General features: G+C 37.0%; 1 long non-coding RNA gene across 2 annotated transcripts in view; it reads right to left on the reverse strand.

Moving 5' to 3' along the window:
* The window catches only part of LOC111539480, a 33776-nt gene extending 22274 nt beyond the window's left edge, over nt 1-11502 (reverse strand). For both annotated transcript variants that reach the window (XR_002730690.1, XR_002730691.1), the window contains exons 1-2: nt 11337-11502; nt 5981-6042 (exon numbers count right to left, since the gene is read on the reverse strand). This is a non-coding gene — a long non-coding RNA (uncharacterized LOC111539480). The remainder of the gene's footprint in view (nt 1-5980; nt 6043-11336) is intronic.
* Between the last annotated feature and the right edge of the window lie 578 nt (nt 11503-12080).

A 12080-nucleotide genomic window follows, 5' to 3' on the forward strand; every position in this document is an offset into this window, starting at 1 on the left:
TTTTAATCTTAAGACATTGTACCTGGAGCTGCCTGGCTCTTCTGGCCTGCACCAGCTGTCATAGCAGCTTAGTTGTCAGCTTCCTAGGCACTAGTCCAGGTCTAGCTTTTCAAAGTTCCTACAGACTCCAAAATATAAATGATACAATATAGTCCAATGTCAAAATAAAGGATTTGAAGAAGACAATGGGCAGAAAAGAATAGAGAAATATTGATGGGAAGGATTCTACAGAAAGGTTGAGAAAGAAAATTCACCTTCAGTCAGGTAAGGAGCTAGATTGCAAAGGTTCTTGAATGCCCTAAGTATGTGTTTCCTAAACCTAAAATTATTTGTGTAAACCCATCACATCAATAAACTACCTTTAATACATTTTTTAAATTGATTCACTTTTTCTGCCGAAATAAATTTATTTCAAAAGGAAATTTATACCATCACTTTTATACTACTACAAATACTGGCTGTATTTTTAAAATACACAATAGACTCAAAATTTAAAAATATACTTTCAGGCATCACTTATCATCACCTCACATACCAACACTGGTATGCTGAACGCACTTTGGTAAACACCAACCCAAATACTTGTAATTAGCAAATGCATGACTCTCCTAAGTAACAAGGTCATACCTTCTCCTTTCTTCTTCTCACCAGCACCACCTCCCCCATTCAACCTTCTTAAAAGAGCTTTATGTACTCACTTTCTCCAATTCCTTTCCTGCCATCTTCTCTTAAACCCACTTCAATCTGGCTTTTACCCCTACCACTCCACCACTTGGCTTCTAAGACACTGCTTTTCTTCAGTATTTCCTGCCTTACTGAACACTCTTCAACTTTCTTCACTGGTTTCTCCTTTCTCCTCAATCTCTTAATGTTGGTGAGCCCACCAACTTAATGTTGGTATCCTGAAGCTTCTTCCCTTCTCTGTCCATACTCATTGCCTTGCTTATCCGCTTCATTCATATGACCTTAAAGTTGTTAAATACAATTATGTGCTCTACAATGACTCCCAGTTTTTTTCTCCAGCTCAGATTTCTCTCCTGCACCCCAAGAGTATATACTGCCTACCTGACACCTATGCTTGCATATGTGGCAAATCTCTCACATTTAACATGATCAAATCTGAGCTCTCAATCTTTGCCCTCAGACTTATTGTACTCACAAGTCTTTCCAATCTCAGCTGACAGCAGCTCCATCTAAAATTCTACCATTTCTTATGCAAATCTTTGCTCCCATCCTGGGCCGAGACATCATCATCTCTCTGCTGAAAACTGCAATTAGCTTTACCTTGCTTCTTTCCACAGTATAATTGCAACACAGAAGTCTTTTAAAATGTAAGTTAAATCATATCACTTCTCTGCTTAAAATCCTTAGTGGTTTCTCACCTTATTCGGAAAAACAGAAACAAAATCTTTACAATGGCCTACAAAGTCTTAGATTTTCTACTTCCCTGATATTTTTCTCACCTCCTCTCCTCTATCCTCTTCCTTATGCACTTTCCTCTAGCCACAGTGGCTCATATATGTCATGTATTGTCACTAATCCTCAAAGGCTATTATTATTCCATTTTGAAGATGAAGAAACTAGAGCCCAGAGAAGTTCAGCTCCTTGGCTAAGGTCAACAGGAAAGGCCAGGATTTAAAGTCCTTTTAACTCTGAGACATGCCTCTTGATTATATCATGCAGTCTCATATGAACCTTTTTTTCTTCTAATTAGATGCAAATACGTACTGGAATTTTATTATAACAAGTGTGAGATTTCATACCAGTAGAGAAATGGTATTGGAACAAATGAACACACACCTGGAAAAGAAAAAGTAAACTAAATCCCTTCCTCACTTTTATACCAAATTGAATTCCAGATAGAGCAAAGATTTGACTATTAAAGTGAATCCATCAAATTTCTAGAACAAATCACAACTGGAATTATTTATAATATTAGAGGGGAAAGGTCTTTATGAACAGAAACCCAGAAACACAAATCCAGAAGCACAAAAATGAAAGATTGATATAACTAGTACATAAATATTTAAAACTGCTACATGGTAAAAATACCATAAACAAAGTCCAAGACAACTAACGGGAAAAATTATTTGTAATGTACATGGATGTCAGACAAATAGCTAATTTCCTTAATTTACTAAGAGCTAGTGAAAAAGTCAATAAGAAAAAGACAAACAGTCCACTTTTAAATAGACAGAGACACACACAAGCAGTTTACAGGAAAATAAAAGGACAGCTTGAATCAACTTAAATTGAGATTTTTCCCAGTGGCGCTCCGGGCCCCTGTAGCCCTCTCAGGTGGGTGTAGATTCATTCCTTGGACCTTTGGACCTCTTCCAGGCCATTACTCCTCCCCTTACCTTCTCCTGTTTATAACTCTTTCAAGTCACTCACCACATTCAGCTGTGACTTGGCAAGTGACTCACCGTCAATCCCTGTCATAAATGCCAGGGGACCTCAGTGTCCATACAGGCAAGCAATCAAATAAATGACCTCCTAGATCGTTGTCTTCTTCATCTCCAATGTCCTTCTTTTTACCTTCCTCATCCACTCCAATGGGACACCTTGAACTTTTCATTTTCTGTAACTGCTCCTCCTCAAAATTTTCTATTTCAGACAACCCAGGCTCTTCTAAGAATAGACTTTCTTTCTAATTTGTATTGTCAACTTTATCAGAACTTCAAGTTTATGAATACTTCTATTTTCTTTCAAGTCATTAGTCCTAACCACCCACCAGCTTTTTTTTTTTTTCACTTGCTTACTTACCCATCTTAAATTCCATGAACCATTATTTTCAGTAATATTCTTGCCAATACCCTAAAATTACCCTCTGTCCTTCTCTCCCAGGCCTGCATCAACCCAGGTACTTTTTTTTTTTAATGCCTACACTCTATCACCAAGCATTAATGGAGGAAGCAATTGGGTCTCATTTTATATTAATAAACAATGGTTCTCCCTACCTATAGTCACATCTCAGGTCACTTGTTATTATTTCAGAGAAGACTTCCCAGATCCTCCTGGCTAAGTTGTTACCCTGTTACATAGGCTCTCGCAGTACTGTGTTCCTCTTTTTCATCACATTTATCAGAATTACAATTTTATATTTATCTTACATTCTCAGATAAACATCTGTCTTCACCATGGGACAGTAAGGCCCATGAAGATGACACCAGCTGGGAAGAAGATTTTCACTTTTCATTTTATTCTATTTTGTACTGTTTGAATGTTGTAGCCATCTATTAAAGGATTTTTTTTAGCGGTAAAATCATGACTCATACAAATTAAAATGAATTGATGTCAGAATTTGATTTAACTCATCAATTATTGAGAAAATCAGTAAGATGTTATAACAAGTTCAAAGGAGAATTCTAAGAATCATGTGAATATGGAAAATCAGGAATGCTAAAATGAATTTGTAAATAGCTGAAAAATAGATCTATCCTCAGGAAAATAATTAATTGAATTCTAGTGGACACAATCATCTGCATTTCTATGGACAAAAAAATCATTTGCATTATTACCAATTTTCTACAATATATAAAGTTGTAAAATAGCTCCAAAACAATGAAAGGCTGAGATAAGCTGGAAGAGCACACTCAAGATGACACACAGTAATATTTTTAACTACTTTAAAATTTTTCACAATTTTCTTGCTAGATCTATGTATGTTTATTATATGCTAATAAGTAAATAAATGATTACCTAATTTTTAATAATGTCAGCAAAAGTTATCTACGTAGAGGATTATGGTATACCCTTCTATATGTGTGTATATACCAGAAAACTCATAAATTTAAAGAAGTAATTAGATCATTTGTGTCTTTATTTACTTCTTATTTTACATTAGGCATAATATACTACAACATATGATTACTTGTATAAGTTATTGGTCCACCTAAAATTATTCCTCCCTATCAAATTTGCACTTACGTATGCCATTGTGATAAAGCAATTGGTAGAAAACAAAATCAGTACTATAAGTTAAAACAGTGCTAGGTGTATATTTAGAATTAACACCAAAACTATTATATGCTCGTTGTTTATTTTTAAAGACAAGAATTATCTATACCCACACAATGCTCTTAATTTCCCTGGCAATAATTACTCCAGTGTTCCCCTTCTTTCAGATGAAAAAAAAAAATTCAAAAGGTGACTACCCATAATTTGTATAACATAAAGAAAAGGAAAAGTAACAATTTCCACAGACTAATATTCTTAATTAAAATTTTTATTGAACTGATTTTAGATTCTCATGTAACTGTAAAAAATAATACTAAGAAATCCCCCTCACACTTTGCCCAATTTACCCTATTGGTAACATTTTGCAAAACTATCATATAATATCCAGGATATTGACATTGAAATCTTAGATTTCCTCAGTTTGACCAGCATTCATCTGTTTTGTGTGTTGCGTGTATGTGTGTGTGTGTGTGTAAGTTATATTATTGCCCGTGTAGGCTTATATATCCACTACCACAGTGGAGATAAATCACAAGGGCCTAAATGTAAGAAGTAAAACTACAAAACTGTTAAAAGAAAATATAGATATAAATCTTTGTAACCTTGTATTAGTCAATGACTTCTGAGAGATGACATCAAAACCACAAGCAACAGCAAATAAATAGATCAACAGTAATTGAGAATTAAATTTTCAATAAAGTTATGGAAATTTAAAATTTTGTGCTTCAAAGTATGCCATTAGGAAAGTGAAAGAACCAGGCATGTGGTTTGAGCCTATAATCCCAGCTACGTAGGAGGCCAAGGTGGGAGGATACCTTGAAGCCAGGAGTTTGAGCAACAGAGGGAGACTTTAACTCTAAAAAAAACCAAAAAAAAAAAAAAAAGGTTGGGTGTGGTGGCTTATGCCTGTAATCCCAGCACTCTGGAAGGCTGAGGCGGGTAGATCACCTGAGGTCAGGACTTCGAGACCAACATGGCAAAACCCTGTCTCTACGGAAAATACAAACATTAGCTGGGCGTGGTGGTGCATGCCTGTAATTCCAGTTACTTGGGATGCTGAGGTAGAAGAATCGCTTGAACCTGAGGTGGGACGGAAGTTGCAGTGAGCCAGGATCACGCCACTGCACTTCAGCCTGGGTGACAAGAGTGAAACTCCATGAAAGGAGAGAGAGAGAGAGAGAAAGAAAGAAAGAAGGAAAGAAAGAAAGAAAATGAAAGGACAAGCCACAGAATGGGAAAAAATTTTTATAAATAATTTATCTAGTAAAGGATTTTTATTTATAATATGTAAAGAACTCTTACAACTCAATAATAAAGACAACCCAGTTTTTAAAAATGAACAAATTGTCTCATAGACATTCCTCCAGATAAGATATACAAATGACCTATAAGTACATGAAAAGATGCTTGATATCATTAACCATCAGAGAAATGCAAATGAAATCCACAGTGCAACACCATTCATACCCACTAGGATGGCTAGAATCAAGAAGAAAGATAATGACAAGTGTTGGTGTGTAAACAGAGAAATTGGAACCCTCATATACTGCTGTTGGGAAAGTAAAATGGTGCAGCTGCTTGGGAAAGCAATCTGGCAATTCCTCAGATGGTTAAACATAGAGTTATTATGTGACCCAGCACCTCCATTTTTTATATCCAAGAGAAATGAGAATATATGTCCACACAAAAACCTGTAGACAATTGTGCATAGATGCATTATTCATAACAGCCAAAAAGAAAAAAACAAGCTAAATATCCATTAGCATATAAACGGATAAATACAATGTGGTGGAAAAATACAATGGCATATTTCATTGGACAATACAAGGGAATAAGTACGGTTATGTGATATATTATAGATAAACCTTAAAATCATTATGCTAAGTGAAAGAAGCCAGTCACAAAAGACCAAATATTCCATGATCACATTTATATGAAATGTACCAAGTAGGCAAACCTAGAGAGAGAAGGTAGACTAGTGCTGTGGAGGGAGAAATAGGGAACTACTGTTAATACTTACAGGGTTTCTTTTTGAGGTGGTGGAAATTTTCTAAAATTGATTGGGAGAATGGTTGCAAATATCTGTGAATATACAAAAAAATTGAATTATACACTTTAAATGGGTGAATTTTGGCCGGGCGTGGTGGCTCAAGCCTGTAATCCCAGCATTTTGGGAGGCCGAGGCGGGCAGATCACGAGGTCAGGAGATCGAGACCATCCTGGCTAACATGGTGAAACCCCGTCTCTACTAAAAAAAAAAAAATACAAAAAACTAGCCGGGCGAGGTGGCGGGCGCCTGTAGTCCCAGCTACTTGGGAGGCTGAGGCAGGAGAATGGCGTAAACCCGGGAGGTGGAGCTTGCAGTGAGCTGAGATCCGGCCACTGCACTCCAGCCTGGGTGACAAAGTGAGACTCCGTCTCAAAAAAAAAAAAAAAACAGAAAAAAATGGGTGAATTTTATGGTATGTGAATTATATCTCAGTTAACCTGTTAATTATTTTTTAGAGGTTAGGGGGGAAACGGTATATCACAAGGATCTTTCAGGTTGCCCTAAATCATACCTACCTTCTTCCTGCCACTCCCTATCCTTATTTCTATTCCGTGGCAACCACCAGTCTGCCCTCCTTTCTAAAATTTTGTCATTTTAAAAATGGTATGCAATCATAAAAAAAAAAAAGAATAAGATCATGGCTTTTAAATGAACATGGATGGAGCTGGAGCCTGTTATCCTTAGCAAATTAATGCAGCAACAGAAAACCTTATACCGCATGTTCTCACTTACAAGTGAATGCTAAATGATGAGGACTCATGAACAGAAAGAGGGGAACAACAAACACCTGAGGGGTACTGGGTTTACTACCTGAGTGAAGAAATAATCTGTACAACAAACCCCTGTGACATGAGTTTACCTATGTAACAACCTTCATATATACCTTAAATAAAAGTTAAAAAAAGAAGAAAACTTGTATAGATGAGATGATGACTGAAGGAATAACTGAATATAATGAAAAAGCTCAGAAGTTGGTTTGCCTCGTTAACCAATGTAGTAGTTCAAAGTGATTAAATTAATTATCATTTATTTAAAGAACTCACCAGTAAATAAACATATAGATAGCATGGGTCTCTAGATATGATGCACAGAAAGAGCAAACACCACTTTGTATTCCTGCCATAAATGAATAACCTGAATCTAACTTCAAGGAAGCACTGGAGAAACCCCAACTGGGGGACATTCTATGAAATAACTGCCCTATACTTTTTTTTTTTTTGAGACAGTTTCATTCCCATTGCCCAAACCGGATTGCAATGGTTTGATTTGGGTTCACTGCAACCTCTGCCTCCCAGGTTCAAGCGATTCTCCTGCCTCAGTCTCCCAAGCAGCTAGGACTGCAGGTGCATACTACTGTGCCCAGCTAGTTTTTGTGTTTTTTGTAGAGACAGGATCTCAACATGTTGCTCAGGCTGGTCTTGAACTCCAGCTCAAGCAATCCACCCGCCTTGGCTTCCCAAAGTGACTGACCTATACTCTTAAACACTGTTGATACCAAGAAAGATAAAAGAAAGATTTGATGATCAGATTAAAAAATAAAGATATGTGACAACTGAATGTAATGCAATATCCTGAATTGGATCCTAGGCCAAAAAAAAAAAAAAAGCCATAAACAACATTATTGGGAAACTTGACAAAATTTGAAGACAAACTGTTGTTTAGGTAGGAATATCATATCTATGTTAAATTTCCTGATTTTGATCATTGTATTGTAAAAAATATCTTTGCTTTTAGGAAACAAAGACTAGTTTTGAGTACAGACGCATGATGTCTACAACTTACTCTCAACTAATTCAGGGGGGAAAAATCTGTTTAGGCTGGTCTGATGGTAGTGGGTTATCAGAACTTATTAATATTAGTGTCACTAAAGTTGGTATACAACCCTCCCACTGCTAAATTTGACTGGCTTAAGAAAAACTATGTTTATATATAAAGAAATAAACATGATGAAATAAATGAGGCAAAACTTTCACAATAGGTTGTTTTGACTAAAAAAAAGTTCTTTTTATTCATGCAAGTATTTTCTCTTTTTTTGTTGTTTTTTGTTTTTGTTTGTTTTTGTTTTTGTTTTTTTTTTTTTTGGAGACAGAGTCTCGCTCTGTCACCCAGGCTGGAGTGCCTCCTGGGTTCAAGTGATTCTCATGCCTCAACCTCCCTAGTAGCTGGAATTACAGGCACGCACCGCACCACACCCAGCTAATTTTTGTATTTTTAGTAGAGATGTGGTTTCACCATGTTGGCCAGGATGGTCTCGATCTCCTGACTTCGTGATCCGCCTGCCTCGGCCTCCCAAAGTGCTGGGATTACAGGCGTGAGCCACCGTGTCCGGTCTTGCATATTTTCTAATTGGATTATTTGCTTTTTCATTGTTGAATGTGGATATTTATATACTTATTATAAAGACTAGTCCTTTGTTGGATAGGTGGTGTGTTAGTTTCTTAGGGCTGCTATTACAAATTACCACACAAGTGGGGTGACTTAAAACAAAAGAAATTTATTCTTTCACAGTTCTGAAGGCCAAATGTCCAAAGCCAAGGTGTCAGCAGGTGGTACTCCCTCTGGAGGCTCCAGAACGAAATCCATTCCTTGCCTCTTCCAGTTTCTGGCAGCTGTCGGCATTACTAGGTTTGTGACATCTTTCCCTCTGCTAGTCTTTACATCACCCTCTCTTGTGTCTGGCTTGTGGCCTCATGACTATGATTTCTGTCTTCATCTTCACATTGCCTTCTCTCTGTATGCATCAAATTTCTCTCTGCCTTATTCTTACCAGGCTGCTTGAGATGGAACTAAACAAACACTGATTTTGATCATACTTGACTATTCTTATTATTCCTTTAATGCTTATATCCCTTTTAATGATCCATAAGTGTTTGTTGGTTCATGATATCAGCACATGACACAAAACCAAAATTAGCAACAAAATAACATAGCATCAATAATTTGTGTTTCTAGTATAAAGCTTTAACAAAAACTATGTAACTCTGGCATGTGTGTATGTATCCCTTTTCCTCTGGGACTTACACTGACATTAGCCATTCACAAAGACTTCCTCATATTTGTACGTGGTAGGCCTTTAGACATTTGAATGATTTGATAAATGTCAAAGCAACATCAATCAATTTACATGTATTTAAAGTATACAGCATCATGATTAAGGACACAGGCCCTGGAGTCAGATTGACAGCAAAGCTTGTACCTGGCTTCATGCTTACTAGATTCACCACATTACGCCTCAATTTCTTCATCCAAAAAAATAGGTTTAATAACATTGCCAACTTTATAAGCTTTATCAAGAGGATAAAACGAGTTAATTCATATAAAGCACTAGTATTTTCCTGGCACAAAGTATGCCCTCATTCAGTGTTAGCCATTATAATTCAACTAAATGTTCATATGTCTCGCTATGCTAAGAGAAATGGGAACCACTAAAAACAAAAAAACTATAAGACATGAATCCCACTATACAATAAATAATAGCCTTATGAAAGCAATACATATGCATATTTCTGAAAAACACAAACGAAACATAAAAACAGCATAAAGTGCTATATATTCCTTGTAGTCTTCTGCCCACTTTATGCATGTACAAACTCTCCAAAGCCTGTTACTACTGAGCAGAAGAAAGTACTAAACTAATAAAAGCAGATATCAGAAAAATACAGTCACAAAACATTTTCATGCTTTGCTCTATTTCAGTTTTGACAATTTTGGACACCAAATTACTAATTTTTGTATTGCTAGTCAAGTTAATGCACACCACACTCTATGATAACTATTGTATTAAATTTTCTCAAAAAAGATTTTTAAAAATATTAATTCCAGAGAGGAGACATATTAATATATTTTTTGATTGCCAAATAAACAGAGAAGAGTTTACCTTTTTCCTTTAAAAACTAAGGAGATCATGAGAGAACAGGAACCAGAAAGAAATAATAAAAATACAAAATAATAGTAACTAAGGAGACGCCCGAGCATGGTGGTTCATGCCTGTAATCCCAGCACTTTGGGAGGCCAAGGCAGGAGAGTGATTTGAGCCCAAGAGTTCAAGACAAGCCCAGGCAGGAAACATAACAAGACCCTGTCTCCACAGATTTTTTTTTTTTTTTTTTAATTAGCTGGACACAGCAATGCATGCCTATGGTCCCAGCTACTCAGGAAGCTGAGGTGGTAGGATCACTTGAGCCTGGGAAGTTGAGGCTGCAGCGAGCCATGATCGCACCACTACGCTCCAGCATGGGCAGCAGAGTGACAAACCCTGTCAGAAAACAACCACCACCACCAAGGAGAAATCAGAAGAAGATATCAAGTCCGTGCAGGACTTCAGTTCCATAAGTAAAAATCATAAAATCTGCATATAGTAATAAATGTTAGGAACAAGGCAGTTAAAGATTAGTAACAACCAGTTTTATTGGGATTTTAGGAACTTGCAGGGGAGAATGTGAGTGCTCGTTATATTTTATATACATCATAAAGTTAAAATTAATGAAAGTAGAAATAACATGCATTCACATGTTGAAAAACCCTGATAGTAATGCAGCTACAAATATTCCCTGTCATTTGAGAGCAAGATTTTTAAGAAGTTAAAATGATTTGAATTATGCCATAACTATTCTAAACATCTACTAAATTAAACAAAGAATTTTGACTAATTGGGTACCCTTTCATAGGTTCTTCTCAGTTTGTCAGCTAGATGACACGTTCCTACACTGTACTTTGCTGATATAATTAAACCATGGATTATCTCTGAATGAGGCTGGGTACTACCGTGATATAATAAAACGGAGAAGCAGCAGAACAGTCTAGTTGTTAATAGCATGGACTTTGGAGCCAGGCTTCCTGGGTTCAAACTCCAGTCCACCATTTAGTACTCTTTGAAATATGCCTATTTTTGTTCAAAAAGGAATATGTGCACTCTTCTTGGGAACAGCTGTAGTTTCCACAATATTTTAAAAGAGCTGTTGATTCCAACAGGAATTTAGTTCCCTAAAATCAGCAGCAGTAGAACATTTTGATGTACGAAAGTTGTTCATGCTAGGACTCCGGTGGTATTTTCCCTCACTGCCCCTAAATTCAGCCATTTCTATTCTTTAAGGCTCTATAATAAACACTTGATTTGAAGTCTGACCCATTTTTAAATTGGGAACAGGGAAGACACCCCTCAAAAAGTCAGAACCTCCAAGCCTTTGGTCAGGGCCAACTATATAATCTCTGTGGGCCGATGTGAAATGAAAATATGACGCTCCTTGTTAAAAATGCAAGACAAAAACTTCAGCTTACCGATAAGTAGAGAAAGACTGAAAAGAAAATGAATTGTGGAATGTCTTACCTTTCCTTTTCCTTTCACATCATCACTTTTAGTGTAAGTGGTTAGCAAATACAATAAGGTTGGTTGGGCATGGTGGCTTAGCCAGTAATCCCACTTTGGGAGGCTGAGGCAGGCGAATCACTTGAGCTCAGGAGTTTGAGACCAGTCTAGGCAACATGGCAAAACCCTGTCTCTATAAAAAAATACAAAAATTAGCGGGGTGTGGTGGTGGGTACCTGTAATCCCAGCTACCTGGGAGGCTGGGACAGGAGAACTGCTTGAACCTGGGAGGTGGAGGCTGCAGTGAGCTGAGATCGTGTCACTGCACTCCAACCTGGGAGACAGAGCAAAACTCCGTCTCAAAGAAAATACTAATAATTTCAAGACGGCAAGGGTGAGCCCTTCTGAGCACTTTGTACTTAGGTCCCTAACTACAAAATAAGTGGTTCATGGAAGCCATTTAGTGAGCATCCTGAACACTGTATGACATGGGACAAAAAAACAGTGACAGACACGCATTGCATGAATCACATCTGCTCACAAGATTGCTTCATTGTCTCATCAGACATAACTTCAAAAACATAAGTTCAAAACATAAGTTCAAAACATTTCAAATATAAACTACTAAGCATTTCAAGATGGCCACAGCAGAGCATTAAACCAAATGCACAGCCCTTCTAAGCACTGGTTGCCTGCTGATGAAGCTGGCCCTACTCTCTGCTCTCACTTTCCACTTCATACTCTTCTGACATCAAACAACAAAAA

The sequence above is a fragment of the Piliocolobus tephrosceles genome, chromosome 2, assembly GCF_002776525.5.
Source record: "Piliocolobus tephrosceles isolate RC106 chromosome 2, ASM277652v3, whole genome shotgun sequence".
NCBI lineage: Eukaryota > Metazoa > Chordata > Mammalia > Primates > Cercopithecidae > Piliocolobus > Piliocolobus tephrosceles.